The sequence below is a fragment of the Dermacentor andersoni genome, unplaced genomic scaffold, assembly GCF_023375885.2.
Source record: "Dermacentor andersoni unplaced genomic scaffold, qqDerAnde1_hic_scaffold ctg00000039.1, whole genome shotgun sequence".
Classification (NCBI taxonomy): domain Eukaryota; kingdom Metazoa; phylum Arthropoda; class Arachnida; order Ixodida; family Ixodidae; genus Dermacentor; species Dermacentor andersoni.
Window position 1 is genome coordinate 19,529,015 of NW_027314752.1, and position 21,398 is coordinate 19,550,412.

Sequence of the window (21,398 nt, forward strand, 5' to 3'; positions counted from 1 at the left end):
ATTGAAGTCTGTCGCCTAGGAGAATCAAGGTGTGTGAAGATAACTTTTTAGGGAGGAAGCTTGCAGTCACATGTTATAGTTGGATTTGTCCGTCATCCAGTGCGGCCATTAGTTCCGAGACCACTTCAACGACGCAAATATTTGAAGATCGTGCGTGTCAGTGGTATATGCGAAAATTTTACCGTTTGAAAAAATCCTCTAAGCATCACAGCGCTAGTGCTTTACGTGTGTCAATTGCACTAGCCCCCATAAATCATGGTGAAAATTCTGCCCGAAAGACAACATGAGGTGAAAGTCATCTGACAATTAGTGAGACCAACTCAACGCACGAAGAGGCCGCAGCCTTAGTGCGACGACGCTGGTCCTACCGCAGACGATTTGCTTCGTGTTGTCGACAAATTCAACTTCGCCCTGCCATCTGCTAGCCGCCTGGTTAGCTCAGATGGTAGAGCGGCTGCCCCGGAAAGGCGGTGGTCCCGGGTTCGAGTCCCGGACCAGGACGAATTTTTCTTCAACTATGAGGCTTCTCTTTCGAGGAACCCGTATGAGTTTCCTTTGTAGCAATTGCTACGAACGGGTGGATGTCTCATTTTCCCTTCATTCACGATCTTCGTCTAGTAAAGATACTGACACCGTGGTAACAAAGACACCATTTCATGACGCTGCTGCTCCCATGCCGCTTGCCTGTACCGACGGTGTGGTGTCGCGTGGCGCAGCGAACACGTCTACTGGAAGCACCTGGCCTGCACTTCCGTTCATAAGTATTATAGCAGACAAAGACCCAAGGTGGGCTACCGACACACCAATGACGGTCGAGATAGCGTAAATAATTATAGATAAGTAAATAATCAAAATCACTAGGTCTTTAATGAAAGTCATTCCCGTGTTCATAAATGGAATGCAGACGCCACCCTCTCGGGGTGCACTGCCACGGCCACGGAATAAAGAACGGTGCGGCCTACCACGTCAGACGGGCTGCAGCGGATGAGAGCGTTTTCGGTGCACGCGGCAGGCCGCACATTTCTCTTTTATCGAGTGGCAGTGCAAGTGTCGGACGGGCTGGTTCCGGTTCTTGCGAGCCTCGAATGGCAAACACAATGGTCCTATTGCCTCAGTCGTTCCGTTCCTCAGACAGGCTAAGGAAGACTCTAATTTGCAGTAGAACACCCGAGAAGTAAAATTAAATACCCCTGATTTTCGCCAATAGCTTTTCCCAAATCAATTCCCCATTCTTGTTTTATGTGAACCAAACCCACAGTTTTATGTGAACCAAACCAAACCCCGTGCGGCTCTCAGGCTACCAACCGCAGGTGTCTTCGACTTAAAATAATATTAGCAAGGTGATCATCTGCATACGGTCTGAAGGGGAGTACGTTGTTGATCCAGTACAGCCTCATGACAGCAATGAGCATGCCTGCTTGACCGTAGAAAAACGCAAACTTGCGTTTACTCTATTGGGCGCATACAGTTGTCCATCAACTCGTTTGGATAGATAGAGACTCAATGACATTGCAGATACGTCTCATTTGCCATGTATTCTTATTGGAGACTTTACCGCTCATCATTCTATTTCGGGAACATCAAGGCAAATTCCTAAGGAAGAAACCTGGTTTGCTTTGCCTTTGACCATTAACTTTGCTGCCTAAATGATGGCAGTACGATGTTTCTGCGCCGCCGGAAGTACAGCAGCTGTTTAGACCAAGGTTTTGTGTCGCGATGTCGCACTGGCAGCGTCCATTGGTTTGCAGATATAGAAGCCCATGGAAGTTACCACATTCCTACATACAAGAATATAAAATGCCCCGTAGAATCTGCTTTATCAAATCGTCAACCAACAACAGACTGGTCCGTGTTTAAATCTCATTTCGAAGGCGCACTCTACGAAAGTTTTTCGTCCACACAGGAAATACAGATCGCCAGAACCACCCAGGATGCAATGCGTTATATATATATATATATATATATATATATATATATATATATATATATATATATATATATATATATATATATATATATATATCATTTCTGAAGACTGCGCTCACGTTTCTGGTTCCGCTCCATGAACGCTTTTTTACATCATTAGCGATCTGGTATGTGTTCTTTTTTTTTGAGGAGGGCTAGAAGCGGGTTATGCGCAATTCATGATGCTGAATGTGCTTTAAAAAGCTTCTCCGCAACATTTATACTTACGGCAGTGAAAGTTTATAGCAAGCGAAAAGAAAAAAACAATACCGGCAGACGGATGCCTCATATGCTTACCTGAGATAACAATAAAGACTAGGACCCAGGCCCAGTGGGGTTTCCAGTTTTTATAACATGTTGTTTACACTTAGTTCGCGCACTCATTCTCACTTCGCTTCACTGCAACGCACTGCATGGTTCAGCGCAGAGGGATCCGGTGGACACCTGAGATAATAATAAAGGCTAAAAGCGTGGCCACGTCAGGCTTACAGTTTTAAAAATAACGCGTTACTTACACTACGTATCGGCACAAATCCTCGCTCGCTTCACTGCAATACACTAAATGCTTCGCCACATTACACAGATGCCTTGAAGCGATCAGAAATTATCGCTTTCCTTTTTTTTTATAACTGAAAAATGGCAACAAGGTCGGTGTTTTAGTAGATGTCTTTAGATACGTACATGTCTTGCTTTTATTCGAAATGTTTATTCCAATGCTTGTTCAAACAAGGCTTATAATCTAAAGATTACAAGCGCAGGCGGGCATACTTGACCTACATCGTTTACGCTAAAGAGAGACCTCACAGAAAGCACTTGACAAAACAAAGCAAGTGGAAAGCTTATGCAATTGATGGTAGGATAACGTCTTTACACTTGGCCCTATAAGCCGGACATCACTCTACTAGCCTAGAAGGAACAGTGTACTGACAAGGAAGAACATCTTAAGTTGTTCTTAGTTCTGAAGGCATACTGAAGTAAGCATAGGTCAATTTTATATGCGAGTGCAGCAGTGCGGTAAATGGAAATGATGTTATCCAAACGTATGTTGTAGAGCGTTGTCCTGATGAAGAACAGTAGACACGGATGTTGTTATTGTGCCATCAGGCCTACTTCCTGATTAAGAGTATAAAAAGACGTATTAAAAGATGTACAAAAAGAAAAACATTTGATGATGATGAATGTGATTAAAAAGCTTCCCCATTATACTTACTTGTCATGCGGTGAAATTGTGAACAAGTTGTGAGCATTAATTTCCAGCATTTTAAGGATTAAGGTGTATGCCTATCGGCCGTTGCTACTACGCATGCGCTCGGAAAGATTCCGTGTTTGCATTAGAAAATTCTAAGTACAATACATGGGAAGAAAAAAGCTAACCCGCGCAGTGTGCGGAGGGTCTCTTAAGCGCAGAGGAGGGAAATCATGACAATGAATAGGTAATCGAGTCAATCGGCAGGAACGGTGGTCTGTATTCTAGGTAAAAAAATAGAGGATTTCCAAAATGAGCTTGAGAAATGAGTGGAAGGGCTCAAAAATGAGCAAATTATGCAGCGTGATGCATGTGAGGCACTAGAAAATTTGCGTTGAGCAGCTGAAGAAAAGCTAAGCAGGGCTGCCATCAAGAACAAGAATGGAGAGATGGATGAATCGAAGCTATGAGCGTTCCCTTTGGAATGGGGTGGAGAGTTTCGCCACGATGCTCTTGTCAGTGTATTGCCTATTGTGCTGCCTATATTAAAAAAAGGAAAGGCAAGAAGCCTACGAAAAATTTCCATCTGCAAAACTTTCTGAACCCCAATTGGGAACTTTGTAAGCCTCCCTAATTTGTCATCTCCCTACTTCTCTTCTACCAATCTTACAATCACCACCTACTAATCTGTATTGCAGATGTGGTTACTTTACCCCAGCTCTCTCTCTACCCTAGGGCTTCAAGGATGCATGAGGTTCATAAATCGAACGATGGGCACATATCTTTACATTACAATAAAACATGGCCCATTGTTTACTTAGCCTTAGCGCAGCAAGTACACTCTTTTTATTCCTTCTTGTATCTCGCTTTATAAGTACATATTCTAAGGCATCCTGATCCACGCTTCGAATAGTAATGCGCTTTCCTTTGGGATTTCACGAACAATTTCTTTTCTGATTTTCTTTTTCCTCTTTAGTTTGAAGGCCCCTGGCCTTCGCTCACGGAGTCCGCGAGCCGCGACCAGGACGAGAAAGCACCCGTGGTGCAAAGAACAGAAACCACTTTTATTAACGATATAATGAAGCACTCAAACAATTACCGCAGTCTCGCTGCCAACAGCAGAGAAGAACAAGGCAATGAAGCAAGCAGCAGAACAGCGAGGCAACCAAATGTACAAGCGAAATGGAGCAATGAAAGAACGTCCGTTACAAACCTTCAACCACCGCAATCTTTCGGTGGATAACAGAATGCCTAAAGCGAAGAAAGCAAGCAAGCATGGAACCAGGCCCGCAGACACAGTCCCAAAAGCGATCAACAAGAGCACTCTTTCACGCAGACACAATGCAAAGACGCTTTACCCTATCTCTGCAGCGCGCTCAGAAAAAGCCTAGATGGACCACGCCCCACCAACGCCTCCCCAGGTCCGCGCCCCCAAGAAAGCCCCGAGTGCCGTCTCCGCTGCCTTCATATCGGGCAGCCACCTTCCGAGCAGCCCCCGTGCGAATTCTTGCTATAATGCGATGGGTGTACATGCTCCATGCGACGAGTGCTGTTGTGGCATGAGTTTCAAATGCTTCCCCCGTGCGCGCTGCAGAGGAGGGGCCAGGGGCCCGACACGGCCCCGCCCCGTACAAGACCAGACACCTCCCTGGGTTTACTACAACACTACGTATGTCCAGCAACACTACGTATGTCCCACAATACTATTTGCAACACTATGTCCAACACTATGTCCAAGAGCACCAGGCATCGTCCTAGTCGAGTACATCACGGGCGTCGCGAAGCAAAAGGTTTGGGGCAGTTGGCACGCGATTTTCTGGAATGAGGGCAGCAGCAACCGTATGCACATGCGGTGTCCGGCGTCGTTCGCAGCTCCACGTGACTACTACAATTGGCATGCGCTCAAGGCGTGCGCTTTCATTAGGGACAATACACGTTTCTCCAACCGACGCTAGCACATAACGGTGGCCTCGGTGAGAGGCCGACGATGTAGGTGATGATGCTTCGATGGACCGCCGTGGCAGCCAGGCTGGCTGGTCATGCCGGTTGGAGTGGTTGCATGGCATTCTGCGTAAGGTGAGGATATTCAAGGACAGCACATGTAAAACGTCGCGACTAACAGATAACAGATATAGGGCACAGCCGCGTTAACTTCAGAACTCGTATAATGACTGAAGCACGGTTAGCTGTCTGATGGGCGCTCGTAATACACTTTGACGTCGTGCAAGTTTACGTGCTTTATTACTCTGCTGCCGTGTTTTTCCCGCAGAAGGTACACCAAGCTAGAAATGCGTTTCGCGATCACGTAAGAGTCATCCCATCTAGGTGCGAGGGAAGCAGCAAACCGTTTTGCAGCATCGCTGAGTGGATGCGTGTGGTGGAGCACTTCATCGCCGACCGGGAACTCCAGGGGCCGCCTGCGTTTGTTGTATTGGTTCCCATGTTCGAGGCAGGCAAGGTCCAAGCTTTCCCTGGCCTCCTTCAGACTGTAGGCCACGCGGCTGGAAAGATTTTCTGTTAAAGTAGAGTAATTGCAAGTGGGTAATTTATAGCCGCTCGTGATTGCATGCTTAATAGGAAAACGGAGCTCGCGACCAAGAATAGTAGGTGCTGGCGTAAACCATGTAGACTGGTTTAACGTGCTTCTTGTGCCGAAGTCCATCTCCTGGATACGAACGTATCAGTCCACTTGGTGCCGCTCGGTGAAAGCCACTAGCATTGTCTTAAGGTGTCTGTTGACACACTCTGCGATGTTGACTTGAGGGTGGTGGGGTGTCGTCCGTTTTGTGCTGCACGCCAAGAGCTTTGTAAGTGTCAACGAATATCCTGCCTGGGATATATGTGCCATTGTCTGTGATAAGCTGCGCTGAGAAACCGAAACGGGTGAATGCTTTCAACAGCCTATCCCAGATTATCTTAGGATCCAGCTTACGTAGCGGGTACAGTTCTACCCATCTGGAGAAATGGTCAGTGACCACTAAGAAGTACCGATACCCTTTAGCTTGCCTGGGGCTTGGGCCCATAACATCACATGCCACAAATCCCTATGGGTATCCGATCTCAACTCATTGCACGAAACCCGGTGGCTTCCCTCCTCTCGATTTCACGGTCTGGCAGGTAGGACATGTGCTAATGTATCTGAAGACGTGCTTTCTCCTGCGCGGCCATGTCGCGACGCGACACAACTTCTTAAATGTTTTCTTGCCGTCGTTATGACCGGCGAGGCGTGTGTCATCAAAGTGCTGAAAAAAGGCCTGAGCAGCTTCCTAGGCACAACGACATGGGATGGGGATTCGCTGCAATATTTATCGGAAGGAGGTATATACCGCAAGAGCAGGCCGTCGTCTGCTCGCATGTAGCAGTCGTAGTTGCTGCTACCGGCAGTGTTGGCGCCGTCCAGTGTATTGCTTATCAAGTTGCACTGGTCGCCACTGAGCTTGGCGTCGAGTAGGTGCTGGCGGGAGATCAGTGTTCCCCAGGCTTCCACAGGCACTGCCACAGCCAGGACATCGTGTGCCGGCTCGCCATTCCCGGAGACTGGTGCTCGGGACATGGCGTCAGCTACCTTGTTGAAGGTGCCTTTCCTGTATTGCACTCTGTAATCATACTTCCGAAGAGTGAAGGCCCAACGGGCTAAACGGCCGACTGGGTTTTGTAGCTTTGACAGCCACGTCAGCGCCTGGTAGTCACTCTGAATAGTAAACTCAGCCCCATCCTGATACATGTCACATTTCTTTGGTGCAATTATAATTCCTAGGCATTTCTTCCTTGTTATTCTATAGTTCCGTTCTGCTCCTGAGAGAGTGTCAGTCGCATAAGCCAGAGGGTAAAGCTTCCGTTTTGTGCTTCTGAAGCAAGACTGCGCCGATGCAATACTCACTTGCATGAGTCTTCACGGTGAATGGCAGGTTGAGGTCGGGAAGTCGCAAACGTGCGGTATCGGCGACAGCCGATGACAGAGCCCGAAATGATCCCTGCTCTACGTCAGTCCAATACCAACCAGTCCAGTCCAGTACCTTTCCGTAGGAGCAGGTGGAGAGGCCTTGCCATGTCAGCGCAGTTCGGGATAAAGGGGTGGTAGAAGTCCACCATGCCCAAATACCGCTGCAGGCTGTTGACGTCTGTTGGTGGTGGAATCTGCAGTATGGCCTGGAGTTTCTCCTCGTCAGGTAGGAATGTGCCTTGCTTGACAATGAAACCCAGGAGGTTGATTCTGGTCGAAACCAATTGAACCTTCCGGGGTAATGGCGATGCCTGCGCCCTCCATTTGCCGTAAAATGGTGGTTAGGTTAAAGAGATGCTCATCCAGGGTTTTCGGGAACACTACCACGTCATCCATGTAAGCCATCGCATAATTGAATTTGGCGGCCTGAAGCAGAATATATATTACACGCTGAAACGTCGCAGGTGAATTGCAAAAACCGAAAGGCAATCGGACAAATTCAAACAGTCCCCAATGGCAAGTGATTGCAGTCTTTGCAATGTGGCAGGGGGCGATCCGAATTTGCAGGATGCCCCTGCTGCAGTCTAAGGTAGGAAATAACTTTGCGCACACAAGAGAATACATAACGTAATCGATTGATGGGAAGGGGTACGAGTATCAAACTGCGACAGCGTCCACCAGATAGTAGTCGACACACAACCACGCCGTGCCATCTTTCTTAGGTGCTAGTACAACTGGGAACGTCCAGGGGCTCTTAGATGGTCTTACTGCACCAGTAGCGATCATTTATTCAAGGGCACTATCAAGAAGTCCTCGATTGTGGATGCTCAGGGGCCGCGGGTAAAACGGATTAGGCGGGCTCATCCGGTGTCGATCACATCAGTCAGAACATTAACGCTGCCAGCAGCCTCCGTGAACATTTCGGCATATGGTTTAAGCGCTGTCTCGTTTCTGGTCGTCTCCGCCGGAGATCCTGGGAAAGACTTCAGAACAGAGCGAATACCACTTCCGGGTCTCTGAGACCGCAATGATCTTGCCGGCAAACAGATTTAACAGATTTCTCGTGGCTTAGTCATAAACTTGAGCGGATGTGCATGCATGCGGTACTGGTAGGTGCGTTTAGAGAAATCGAGCCCGATTCCTGCTTTGGCTACAAAGTCACGGCCCAAAATCATAGAACAAGAAAGTCCTAGAAGGTGTAGGAAGCTTTGCCAGAATTTTTTACAATTGCTGGTAACCGTTAACCCGGCTACTGACGTAGCGGACGCCACGTGAATGGTAGCCATGCGGAGGGTCGTGTTTACACTTCGTAACGGTAGATGTTTCGTCTCGCAGGCGCTTTTGACACGATCGCCGAAAACAGAAACAGCCGAGCCAGTGTCTAAAATAGCAGGTACTTCTATTACGGCCATTCTGATCGTCGCCAATGGTGCTTTCTCAAAGTGGGCGTCAAGAAGACTGAAGGTCGACGGTAAAGCGCTCCCCACTTGTCCGAGATCCTGGGCCTTCGAGCTGGGGGGGGGGGGGGGGTGACACCTTGCCAGTACAGCTACTACCGTTGATGCCGGTGGTGATACGAGTGTGAGGAGCGGTTTCTTTCCGCCTCTACGCCACCGAGGTTGTCCGCGGCTCAGTGCTGTAGCGGCAAGATGGTGAGACGACCAAAACACCCAGCTTTTCGTAGTCTTCGAAACGCCTGTCCCCGTTTGAAGCTTGACGGCTGCTGCTAGAGGCGTCGATATTGCGAGTGACAGCACATGAGGGCCGGCTGGTGCCGGAAGTCATTCCGGAGTCTGCATGAGGGCCTTTAGGGGTATTCTGACTAAACAAATGAATAAATAAACCTCGGGGCGTGGTTGGTCGTTGTCCGGCGACTGGTAGCTGCTCACCACCACCAGCCATTTTCATTTGTCTGCTGCGAAAAATTGCAGTTTTGAGCTTCGCACTTCCTGACAGGGGGTTAGCCTGTGATAGGAGAACAGGAATGATTTTGCGGGCTGCATCCGGTTCATTCCTCCGCGATTGCCAAAGGCCGTCGAGTTATTTCCAGGTGGTTACGGCAGCGCTCGCACAGAGTTGTCGTGGCGATCTGGTCGACAGCGTTTGGGCGCGGATACGAAAATTCAGACCACCAAGGTGACAAAAACGCCGGCCAACGTACTTCGCAGCAGCTTTCAAGAATTGCAGTTTTCAGCTACGCATTTTGTGGCAGGGGATTAGCCTGGGATAGGAGAAAGACAATTATACAGTGGGCTGCATCATGTATGATGTACCACAGTTGCCAAAGGAAAAGCACCACCCGATCCATGGCCATGGCGTTATTTACGGCAGCGCTTGCGCACAGTTGTCGCGGCGATATGGTCGCCAGCGGTTAGGCACGGATACAAAAATTCAGACCACCAGGCCGAGTAAAAGTGCTGGCCAATGTACTTCGCAGCACCTTTGAAGAACTGCAGTTTTCTGCTTCGCATTTCTTGGCAGGGGTATATTCTGTGATAGTACAAAGGCAATGATTCAGCGGGCTGCATCAGCTTTGTTTTGCCGTTGTTGAAAAAGCGAAAGCACCGCCCCAGCCATGGCCGTGGCATTATTAGCAGGCGGTTACGTCAGCGCTTTCCCATAGTTTTCGCGGCAATCTGGTCGGCAGCGGTTAGGCGCTGGTACAAAAATGCAGAAAACAAGATCGACGAAAAGCGCAGGGCAACATACTTCGCAGCACCTTTGAAGAATTGCAGTTTTGAGCTTCGCATTTCGTAGCAGTGTTTTAGCCTGTGATAATAGGAAGGCAATGATTAAGCAGGCTGCATCTCGTTTGTTTCGCCGCTCCTGTCAATGGGAAAAGCACAGCCCTAGTAATAGCCGCGGCGTTATTGGCACGTGGTTACGGCAGCGCTTGCGCGGAGTTGTCGCGTCGATTTGGTCGGCAGCGGTTAGGCTCGGATACAAAAATTCAGGCCACCAGGTCGACGAAAAGCGCAGGGGAACGTTCTTCACAGCACCTTTGAAGAATTGCAGTTTTGAGCTTAGCATTTCGTGGGAGGGTTTTAGCCTGCGATAGTAGAAAGGCAATGATTCAGCGGGCTGGATCAGGTTCGTTGTGCTGCTGCTGCCAAAGGGAAAAGCACCGCCCCAGCTGTGGCCGTGGCATAATGTGCAGGTTGTTACGGCAGCGCTTGCGCAAAGTTCTCCCGGCGATATGGTCGGCAGCGGTTTGGCGCGGATGCAAAGATTGAGAACACCAGGTCGACGAAAAGCATCGACCAACTCACTGCACAGTACCTTTAAAGTATTGCAGCTTTGAGCTTCGCATTTCGTGGCAGGGGTTTAGCCTGTGAAAATAGAAAGGCACAAAATCACCGGGCTGCATCAGGTTGATTGTGCAGCAGCTGCCAAATGGTTAGAGCACCACCCCAGCTGTCGCCATGGCATATTTGCAAGTCGTTCCGGCAACACTTCCGCAAAGTTCTCGCAGCGATCTACTTGGCAGCGGTTAGGTGCTTATACCAAAATTCAGACCACCAGTTCGACGAAAACGGAGGCCAACGTACTTCTCAGCACCTTTGAAGCATTGTAGTTTAGAGCTTCGCATTTCGTGGCAGGGGATTAGCAGGGTGATAGAAGAATGGCAATGATTAAAGGGGCTGCATCAGGTTCGTTGTGCCACTGTTGCCAAAGGGAAAAGCACCGCCCTGGCCATGGCCTTGGCGTTTTTTGCTTGTGGTTACGGCAGCGCTTGGCCAGAGTTGTCGTGGCGGGCTGGTCGGCAGCGGTTAGGCGCGGATACTAAAATTCAGACCACCAGGTCGACAAAAAGCACTGGTCCACGTACTTCGCAGCAACCTTGAATAATTGCAGTTTTGAGATTCGCATTTCGTGGCGGGGGTTTAGCCGCTGATAGTACAAATGCAATGAATCACGGGGCTGCATCAGGTTCGTTGTGGCGCTTTTGCCCAAGGGAAAAGCACCAGCCCAGCCTTGGCCGTGGCGTTATTTCCCGGTGGTTACGGCAGCGCTTGCGCAGAGTTGTCGCGGCGATCTGGTTGGCAGCCGTTACGCGCGGATACAAAAATTCAGACCACAAGGTCGACGAAGAGCGCAGGCCGATGTACTTCGCAGCAACCTTGAATAATTGCAGTTCGGAGCTTCGCATTTCATGGCAGGGGTTTAGCCTCTGATAGAAGAAAGGCAATGATTCAGGTGGCTGCATCACGTTCGTTGTGCCGTTGTTGCCAAAGGGAAAAGCACCACCCCAGCCTTGGCCGTAGTGGTATTTGCAGGAGGTTAAGTATATTGACACGTGTACTTATCTTTATCGGGCGGCCATGTTTGGCCGCCCAGCAAATGTTATCGCGCAGCGCAGGACGCGCCTGCATGTAAAAGAAGTTTCTGGAATGTTATCGATAGTTCCGTCCACTGTCTTTCACCGCAACTTCTGTAATCGATTGCATGTATGCGCGACGCGAATAGTGTAGAACTTTGTGGAAGACACGTGGGTCCCGTCGGTGAATCTGGAACATTCGATGACTTATCTATAAAAGCCGACGCGCTTGACTCGCTGATTAGATTTTTTGACGATCGCCGACTGTGTCCGCCGCTCTCGTTGTGCTATAAATGTAGCCTGTTTTGTGGGCGCAGGTTCGCCCAGTAAAATCTATTTTTGCCTTTCACAGTATTGCTACTTTGTTGTTAACGTCACCACCATGTGACATGGAGGTGCTTTGCGTTCATGTACCAGATGCCCCCCCAAAGCCGTGACCCAAGCCCGCACGCGGAAGACAACACCCAACGTCCCGAAGAACCAGCGAGGTAGCCGCAGGCTGCAAGGACTGCCCCCGGAGCACAAACGACCTGAGACGACCTGAGACAACCAGGAATATCGCCACAAAGTCCACCCCAAAGGCAGCCCCAGCGTCCCCCGTCGTCCTGCAGCAGCCCAGGGAGCCACCCACGTTCCGCGGTTCAACGTTCGAAGACCCGGACAGCTGGCTGGAGACGTATGAGAGAGTCGCTACATTTAACAACTTGAACAGCGACGACAAACTGCGACATGTCTTCTTCGCATTGGAAGACGCCGCCAGGACGTAGTTCAAGAACCACGAAGCCACCTAAACGACCTGGGAGCTGTTCCGAAGCGGCTTCCTGCAGACATTCGCAAGCGTCGTACGCCGAGAACGAGCCCAAGCGCTTGTAGAAACCCGGGTGCAGCTACATAATGAGACAACCGCGATCTTCACGGAGGAAACGAGCCGTCTCTTGCGCCACGTCGACCCTGAAATGCTCGAGGAGAAGAAACTCCGCCTACTCATGCGTGGTGTGCAGGAGGAACTTTTTGCCGGAATGGTACGAAGCCCACCGAAGGCCGTCGACGAGTTTCTTCGCGAGGCCACCATAATCGAGACGACACTCGAGATGCGAAACCGGCAATTCGACCGCCGCACGAACTTGAAAAACTACGCTGGTTTTCATTCACTGGCCACCGACGACCTACGCGAGACTATCCGAGCGGTCGTGCGGGAGGAGCTACAGAAGCTGTTCCCATCATCACAGCCTCAAGTGGCTTCGATTGCCGACACCGTACGTGAACAGCTTCCACAACAACTCGGAGTAGCCCCTGAATTGCCGCAGCCTAAGCCCCATGCGATGACCTACGCCGCTGGCGCCCGCGGTCAAGCTACCCCTCCAAGACAGCGCCAGGGACCCGTAACGCCGCAGTTCCGTCGACCACCACCACCAGCCCGCCCACCCGCCGCCCAGCGCAGCTACCCGAGGAAGACAGAGGTTTGGCGCGTTCCTGACCACCGCCCTCTCTGCTACCACTGCGGAGAAACGGGTCACGTCTTCCGACGATGTCCATACCGAGAGATGGGACTGCGAGGTTTCGCCGTCAACGCTCCGCGCCCGTAGCAAGGTGAACGCCCTCGCGATATTGCTGACTACCTCGTCGCTGGTGGTTCGCCATCACCAGGCCGCTACCTGTCGCCGCAGCACCCACCATACACTGGCCCAGCCCGGGGCCGGTCAGCGAGCCCATATCCGGAAATATAAAAGCAGCAACTGATGGAGGTGCGGTTGCTGTTCGTCAAACTGACGAAGATCCTCCGCCGCCGATGAAGACACCGAAGAAACTGCCTCGACGACATAACGACACGCCGCCGTCCCGATGAAGTCTGGAAGCAAAAAATACGATGACGAAAGACGACCTGACGTCGCGACATTCCAGCTTCAATTCAACACGACGCAGCCGTGATCCGCCGCCAAGACCTAACTGCAGCGCCAGACAAAGAACCACCCACCTCGACGTGCTTCTCGACGGCCACGCAGTTACCGCCTTAGTGGACACAGGGGCCGATCACTCCATAATGAGTGGACACGTCGCCGCCCAGTTAAAGAAGGTTAAGACTGAATGGGAAGGCCCCCAAATTCTGACCGCTGGAGGGCACCTCATCACGCCGACTGGAATCTGCACGGCAAGAATAACCATTCATGACAGGACTTACCCGGCCACCTTCGTTATCCTCCAGAAGTATTCACGAGACGTCATTCTCGGTATGGACTTCCTGAACCAACACGGCGCAATCATCGACTGTAAGTGGAAACCAATAACGCTGTCGGAAGATCAAGCGATACCGCCGGAGAGCCCTCGTAGTCACCACGCCTTGAGTGTGCTCGAAGATCAAGTGAGCATCCCGCCTCGCTTCAGCATTGTTAGTTCGGTCGGCAGTGAAACACCCGTTGACGTATAAGGCTTCATCGAAGGCGACCAACGTCTACTGCTAGACCGTGAAATTTGCGTCGCAAGAGGGATCGCTCGACTACACGGAGCAAACACGAATGTGTTGCTGACATACTTCAGCCAGGAGTTCGAGCACATCAACAAGAGCACGACGATTGCGTACATCGAGGAAATTCTGGAAGCCAGTAGTGCGTTTGTCCTCTCGGATTCCGCCGCACCTACCACGACGACGATGGTTGCACAACCAGACTACGACATTAATCCAAGTCTCTCCGTGATTAAGCAACAGCAGCTCAGAAGTCTGCTCCGACGATACAAAGGCTGCTTTTCGACGTCATCGAGGATTCAACAAACACCAGTCGCCAAGCATCGCATAATCACCGAGGAGTGCACTCGACCACTCCACCAGAGCCCTTACCGAGTTTCGCCGCGAGAACGTGCAGATATAAGAAAACAAGTAGACGAAATGCTGCGCAACGGCATCATCCTGCCGTTGAAAAGCCCGTCGGCATCCACTGTTGTCCTCGTAAAGAAAAAGGACGGAACCCTACGTTTCTGCGTCAATTATCGTCGTCTGAACAAGATCACGAAGAAGAACGTATGCCCCCTCCCACGAATAGACGACGCATTAGATCGGCTCTACAATGCTAAATACTTCTCGTCAATGGACCTCAAGTCTGGCTATTGCAAAATAGAAGGCGACGAACGAGATCGCTGAAAGACGGCCTTCATCACCCCAGACGACCCATGGGAGTTCAAGGTTATGCCATTCGGACTGTTCTCGGCGCTTGCAACGCCCCAGCGCGTTATGTACATGGTTTTAGCAGGATTTAAGTGGCAGACCTGTCTCGTTTACTTGGATGACGTCGTCGCCTTCGCCGGAAATATCGACGACCACCTCAGGCGGCTTGCGACAGTACTAGAGGCCATCAAGATGCCAGGGCTTGCTCTGAAGCCGGGAAAATGCCGCTTCGCTTACGATGAGCTTCTGTTGCTAGGCCACGTAATCAGCAAATCTCGTGGCCGTCCAGACCCGCAAAACACAGCTGCAATCGCACAGTTCCCGCAACCCATCGACAAGAAGGCAGTGCGTAGATTCCTTGGCATGTGTGCCTACTACAGGCGCTTTGTCAAGGACTTTTCACGCATCGCCGAGCCGTTGACACGTCTAACTAAATGTGATGTTGAGTTCACGTGGGAAACGCCGCAGGCCGACCCATTTGAAGAACTCAAACGACGCATGCAGTCGCCGCCAGTACTTGCGCACTTCGACGAGTACGCCGATACAGAAATCCATACTGACGCCAGTAGCCTAGGCCTCGGTGCCGTTCTAGTCCAGAGGAGAAACGGAGTCGAACAGGTGATAGCATATGCTAGCCGGTCACTGTCAAAAGCGGACTGCAACCTTTCTACTACCGAAAAGAAATGCCTCGCCATCGTTTGGGCTACAGCTAAATTTCGCCCTTATCTTTATGGCAGGCCATTCAAAGTCGTCAGTGACCATCATGCGTTGTGTTTGCTAGTGAATATAAAGGATCCTTCAGGACGACTATTGCGGTGGTGCCTCAGACTACAAGAATACGACATCACTGTAACCTACAAGTACGGACGAAAACACTGCGATGCCGATTGCCTATCACGCACCCCCATAGACCCGCCACCGCAAGACTACGAGAATGACGACGCCTTCCTTGGAGCGATAAGCGCGGAAGACTGCACTGAACAGCAACGGGCAGACACGGAGCTAAAAGGCCTCGTCGAATATTTGGAAGGGCACACCGACGTTGTCCCCAGGGCATTTAAGCGCTGATTATCTTCTTTCACGCTTCAAAACAATCTACTCGTGAAGAACTTCTCACCAGTCCGCGCCAACTACCTTCTTGTTGTCCCATCAGGACTTCGTCAAGAAGTATTGCACGCCCTACATGTCGATCCCACCGCTGGACACCACGGATTTTCCCGGACGCTATCGAGGATACAAGAAATGTATTATTGGCCGCGCCTGACCGCCGACGTCGCCCGCTACGTCAGAACAGCAACGCCGGTATTCCATAAAATCTACCACCACAACCCTTTGTTGAAAGAACAGCTTATCACCCAACCGTCATACATATCATCTCGCTCTGACCACAGTTTCAATGTTGGTGTGCCATCTTCACGTACTAAACTTTGTAGTAATGCATTCATCCCTAGCACAAGCACAGATTGGAACCACCTTCCCGCCAACGTTGCATCCATCCTGGATACCGACACCTTCAACACCAGCATTCATGAAACGCCACGTTGAATATGTCTTTGTATATTGCACAAATGTTTTGTTATGTTCACCCACTCCTTCCTGTAATGCCTTCGGGCCCTGAAAGTATCTTAAATAAATAAATAAATAAATAAATAAATAAATAAATAAATAAATATGCCGAGACTGTCAGCAACGAAAGACACCACCGACAAGGCCAGCCGAATTACTACAGCCAATCGAGCCTCCTTGCCGACCACTCCAGCAGATCGGGATGGACTTGCTGGGACCCTTTCCGACATCAACAACCGGAAATAAGTGGATCGTCGTAGAGACGGACTACCTCACCCGCTTCTCTGAAACTAAAGCACTGCCGAAAGGTAACGCAGCCGAAGGGGCGAAATTCTTTGTCGAAAACATCCTGCTGCGACATGGCACCCCAGAAGTCCTCATCACCGACAGAGGAACGGCCTTTACAGCGGAGCTCACCCAAGCCATTCTGAAATACAGTCAGACAAGGCACAGGAGGACAACGGCCTACCACCCGCAGACGAATGGCCTTACGGAGCGGCTGAATAAGACCCTTGCCGACATGCTAGCGATGTACGTCTACGTCGAACAGAAGACCTGGGATGCCGTCCTGCCGTACGTAACATTCGCTTAAGACACGGCGGTGCAAGAAACAACAGAGATCACGCTGTTCGAGCTGCTCTACGGCAGGAAGCCGACGACGACGCTCGACGCCATGCTGCCGCACGTCTCTGACGAGGAGAACCTAGGCGTCGCTACCTATCTCCAGCACGCCGAAGAAGCCCGACGGCTCGCCCGCCTGCGAATCAAGAACCAGCAGACGACCGACAGCCGACACTACAATATTCGACGACGCTTCGTCGAGTACCAGCCCTGCGACCGTGTTTCGGTATGGACCCCGGTACGCCGACGAGCACTCAGGGAGAAACTACAGCGACAATATTTCGAACCCTACAAGGTCATCCGACGTATTGGCGCACTGGACTATGAGGTCGTGCCAGACGGCATTTCACATTCGCGGCGGCGCCGCGCACGATCTGAAATGGTCCACGTGCTGCGCCTTAAACCCTTTTATGGACGCTGATGAACTTCCTTATTTTGTTGTTTTCTTTACCAGGAGTGCTTCTTTTTTTATTAGTTTCGCTGGTTTGCAGCATCGGGTTGATGCTTTCTTTAAGAGGGGGTTAATGACACGTGTACTTATCTATAACGGGCGACCACGTTTTCGTGCCTAACAAATGTTATCGCGCAGCGCAGCACGCGCCTGCATGTAAAAGAAGTGACTGGGATGTTATCCATGATTCCGTCCACTGTCTTTCACCGCAACTTGTGTAATCTGATTGCATGTATGCGCGACGCCTATAGTGTAGGACTTTGTGGAATACACGCGGGTCCCATCGGTTAATCTGGAACATTCCACGACTGATAAATAAAAGCCGACGCGCTTGACCCGCTGATAAGATTTTTCGACGATCGCCGACTGTGTTCGCCACTCTCTTTGTGCTATAAGTGTAGCCTGTTTCGTGGGCACAGGTTCGCCCAATGAAATCTTGTTTTGCCTTTCACAGTATTGCTACTGTGTTATTACTGTGTTCGACCATATTGTCACAGTACGTGACAATATGCTCGGCAGCGGTTAGGTGCGGATACAAAACTTCAGAACACCAAGTCGACGAAAAGCGCTGGCCAACGTACTTCGCAGAGCCTTTGAAGCATTGTAGTTTAGAGCTTCGCATTTAGGTGGCAGGGATTTAGCCTCTGATAGTAGAAATGCAATGAATCAGAGGGCTGCATAACTTTCTTGTGGTGCTGTTGACAAAGAAAAAAGCAACGCCCCAGCCATGGCCGTGGCGTTATTTGCCGGTGGTTATGGCAGCGCTTGCCCAGGTTTGTCGCAGCGATCTCTTCGGCAATGGTTAGGCACGGATATAAACATTCAGACGGCCACATCGATGAAAATCGCAGGGCAACGTACTTTGCAGTAGCTTTGCAGAATTGCAGTTTTGAGGTTAGCATTTCGCCGCAGGGGGTGATAGCCTGTGATTGTAGAAAGGCAATGATTCAGCGTGCTGCATCAGGTTCATTCTGCATCTGTTGCCAAAGGGAAAAGCACCGCCCCAGTCAAAGCCGTCGTGTTATTTGCAGCTGTTTACGGCAACCTGTGCGCATAGCTGTCGCGGCGATCTGGTCGGCAGCGGTTAGGTGCGGATACAAAAATTCAGACCACCAGGTAGACGAAAAGCGCAGGACAACACACTTCACATCAACTTTGAACAATTGCAGTTGCAAGCTTCGCATTTCGTAGCAGGGGTTTAGCTTGTGATAGAAGAGAGGCAGTGATTCAGCGGGCTACATCAGGTTCGTTGCGCCGTTGTTGGCAAAGGGAAGAGCACCGCTCCTGCTTTGGCCGTAGCGTTATTTGCCGATGGTTACGGCAGCGCTTGCTCAGAGTTGTTGCGTTGATCTGGTCGCCAGCGGTTAGGCACGGATACAAAAATTCCCATCACCACGTCATTCCAAAGCGCAGGACAACGTACTTCACGGCGCCTTTGAAGAAATGCAGTTTTGATCTTCGCATTTCGTGGCAGGGGTGTGTTCTTTGATAGTACAAAGGCAATGATTCAACGGGTGCATCAGCTTTCGTGTGCCGCTGTTGAAAAGGGGAAAGCACCGCCCTAGCCATGGCCGGTGCGTTATTTGCCGATGGTTACGGCAGCGATTGCGCAGAGTTGTCGCAGCAATCTGGTGGGCAGGGCTTAGGTGCGGATGCAAAAATTCAGATCACCACGTCGTTGAAAAGCGCAGGAAAACATACTTCGCGGCACCTTTGAAGAATTGCACTTTCGAGCTTCGCATTTCATAGCAGGAGTTTAGCCTTTGATAGCAGAAGGCAATGATTCAGGTGGCTGCATCAGGTTCGTTGGGCCGCTGTTGCCAAAGAGAAAAGCACCGCTCCAACCTTCGCCGTAGCGTTATTTGCAGGTGTTTACGGCAGCGCTTGCGCTAAGTTGTTTCGGTGATATGGTCGGCAGCGGTTAAGCGCGGATACAAAAAATCAGACGATCACATCGACGAAAAGCACAGGGCAACGTACTTCGCAGCAACCTTGAATAATTGCAGTTTTGATCTTCGCATTTCGTGGCAGGGGTGTGTTCTTTGATAGTACAAAGGCAATGATTCAACGGGTGCATCAGCTTTCGTGTGCCGCTGTTGAAAAGGGGAAAGCACCGCCCTAGCCATGGCCGGTGCGTTATTTGCCGATGGTTACGGCAGCGATTGCGCAGAGTTGTCGCAGCAATCTGGTGGGCAGGGCTTAGGTGCGGATGCAAAAATTCAGATCACCACGTCGTTGAAAAGCGCAGGAAAACATACTTCGCGGCACCTTTGAAGAATTGCACTTTCGAGCTTCGCATTTCATAGCAGGAGTTTAGCCTTTGATAGCAGAAGGCAATGATTCAGGTGGCTGCATCAGGTTCGTTGGGCCGCTGTTGCCAAAGAGAAAAGCACCGCTCCAACCTTCGCCGTAGCGTTATTTGCAGGTGTTTACGGCAGCGCTTGCGCTAAGTTGTTTCGGTGATATGGTCGGCAGCGGTTAAGCGCGGATACAAAAAATCAGACGATCACATCGACGAAAAGCACAGGGCAACGTACTTCGCAGCAACCTTGAATAATTGCAGTTTGGAGCTTCGCATTTCGTGGCAGGGGTTTAGCATGTGACAGCAGAAAGGCAATGATTCAGCTGGCTGCATCAGGTTCGTTGTGCCACTGCTGCAAAAGGGAAAAGCACCACCCCTGTATCAGCCTTGGCATTATTTGTTGTACGTTATAGCCGCGGTTATGTAGAGATCTTGCCGGGATGTGTGTTTTTAGCAGAGCGACGCGGATTCCCAAGTTCAGAGCACCAGGTGAAATAAAAGCACAGGACAACGTACGTCACATCACCATTGAAGTGTTGCAGTTCAAAGCTTTCGATTCTCGAGCACTGGTATAGCCTGCGATAGTAGAAAGGCAATGATACAGTGGACTGCATACGATGCGCTCCGCTACTACTAAAGGGGAAAGCACCAAGCCAGATGTGGCCGTTGACTTATTAGCAGGTGGAGATGGCAGCACATGAGCAAACTTATTGTGGCCATGTGGTCTCAGGAGCACGGCTTGGATTCCAAAATTCAAAGCAATAGGTCGAAGAAAAGCACAGGGCAACGTACTTCGCATCGCATTTGAAGTCTTGCAGTTCACAGGTTGTAGTTCCGGGGCAGGGGTATAGCTTGTGGTAGTGGAAATGCAATAATTTAGTGGGCTGCATGCGATGCGCTCCGCCGCTACTGCGAAAGCGGAAAGCACGGCCCCAGCTGTGGCCTTCGTGTTATGTGCAGGTGGTAAGGGCAGTGCTTGCGCAGAGTTTCTGCAGCGATGTTGCTTGCAGCGGCGCGGCTCGGATTCAAATATTCAGAGCACCAGGTCCAAGAAAAGCACAGGGCTACGTACTTCGCATCACCTTTGAAGTCTTGCAGTTCACAGCTTCCATTTCCGGGGCAGGGGTACAGCCTGTGATATTGGAAATGCAATGATTCAGTGGGCTGCATCCGATGCGCTCCGCCGCTGCTGCCAAAGGGAAAAGCACCACCCCAGCTGTAGCCTTGGCATTATTTGCAGGTGTCAGCGGTGATGTTCCTGGATGTTAAAAGCGCTTATGACAACGCAACCCATCGAGCCATGCAGGATGCCTTGGGCGTTGTCGGCCTAGGCAGATGCCTTTGCCCTGCAGTGGGCGTAACTAGGCTGATGATGATGATGATGACCTAATGGTGAACTTCGCAACATATATTTCGTAGTCATAGCACACTTTACTCTCAGGGTAGGTATTCAAACCTATTTATTTTATATACCTTTGAGCGACTGGTAGTTGGGCCCCTTAACGGGAAATAATGTCTATCTAACGCGTGCCATAAATTCACCTCGTACACGAATCATTGAAACATCACCAGTTTCATGGCGGTCTTAGGCCATATCTGCCTCTTGCGTCACTGAACGCCCCACATCATCATCATCATCATTGAATAAACGCGGCCAGTTAAAAAGCACGAGTAGACACGAATCACACCCTCAACTGTCAACAAATATCAAGGTAAGCGCAAAGAAGATTGACATGTTCAACTGGTTTTGCTTAAGAAGACAAACCATGGCAAAAATAAAGGGTGCCTGGAAAAGGGAACGTTCATTAATAAATATAATTTGTTGTGTAAGATGATATGCCTTTGTTATCACAGACAGTAAAACAATGAGGTAGAGAAAAGGACGAAAA

General features: G+C 50.4%; 1 non-coding gene across 1 annotated transcript; it reads left to right on the forward strand.

The window, feature by feature from the left end:
• Positions 1 to 427: 427 nt before the first annotated feature.
• TRNAS-GGA (transfer RNA serine (anticodon GGA)) lies at positions 428 to 502 on the forward strand. The gene has a single exon. It is a non-coding gene; the product is annotated as a tRNA-Ser (tRNA).
• Positions 503 to 21,398: the final 20,896 nt, after the last annotated feature.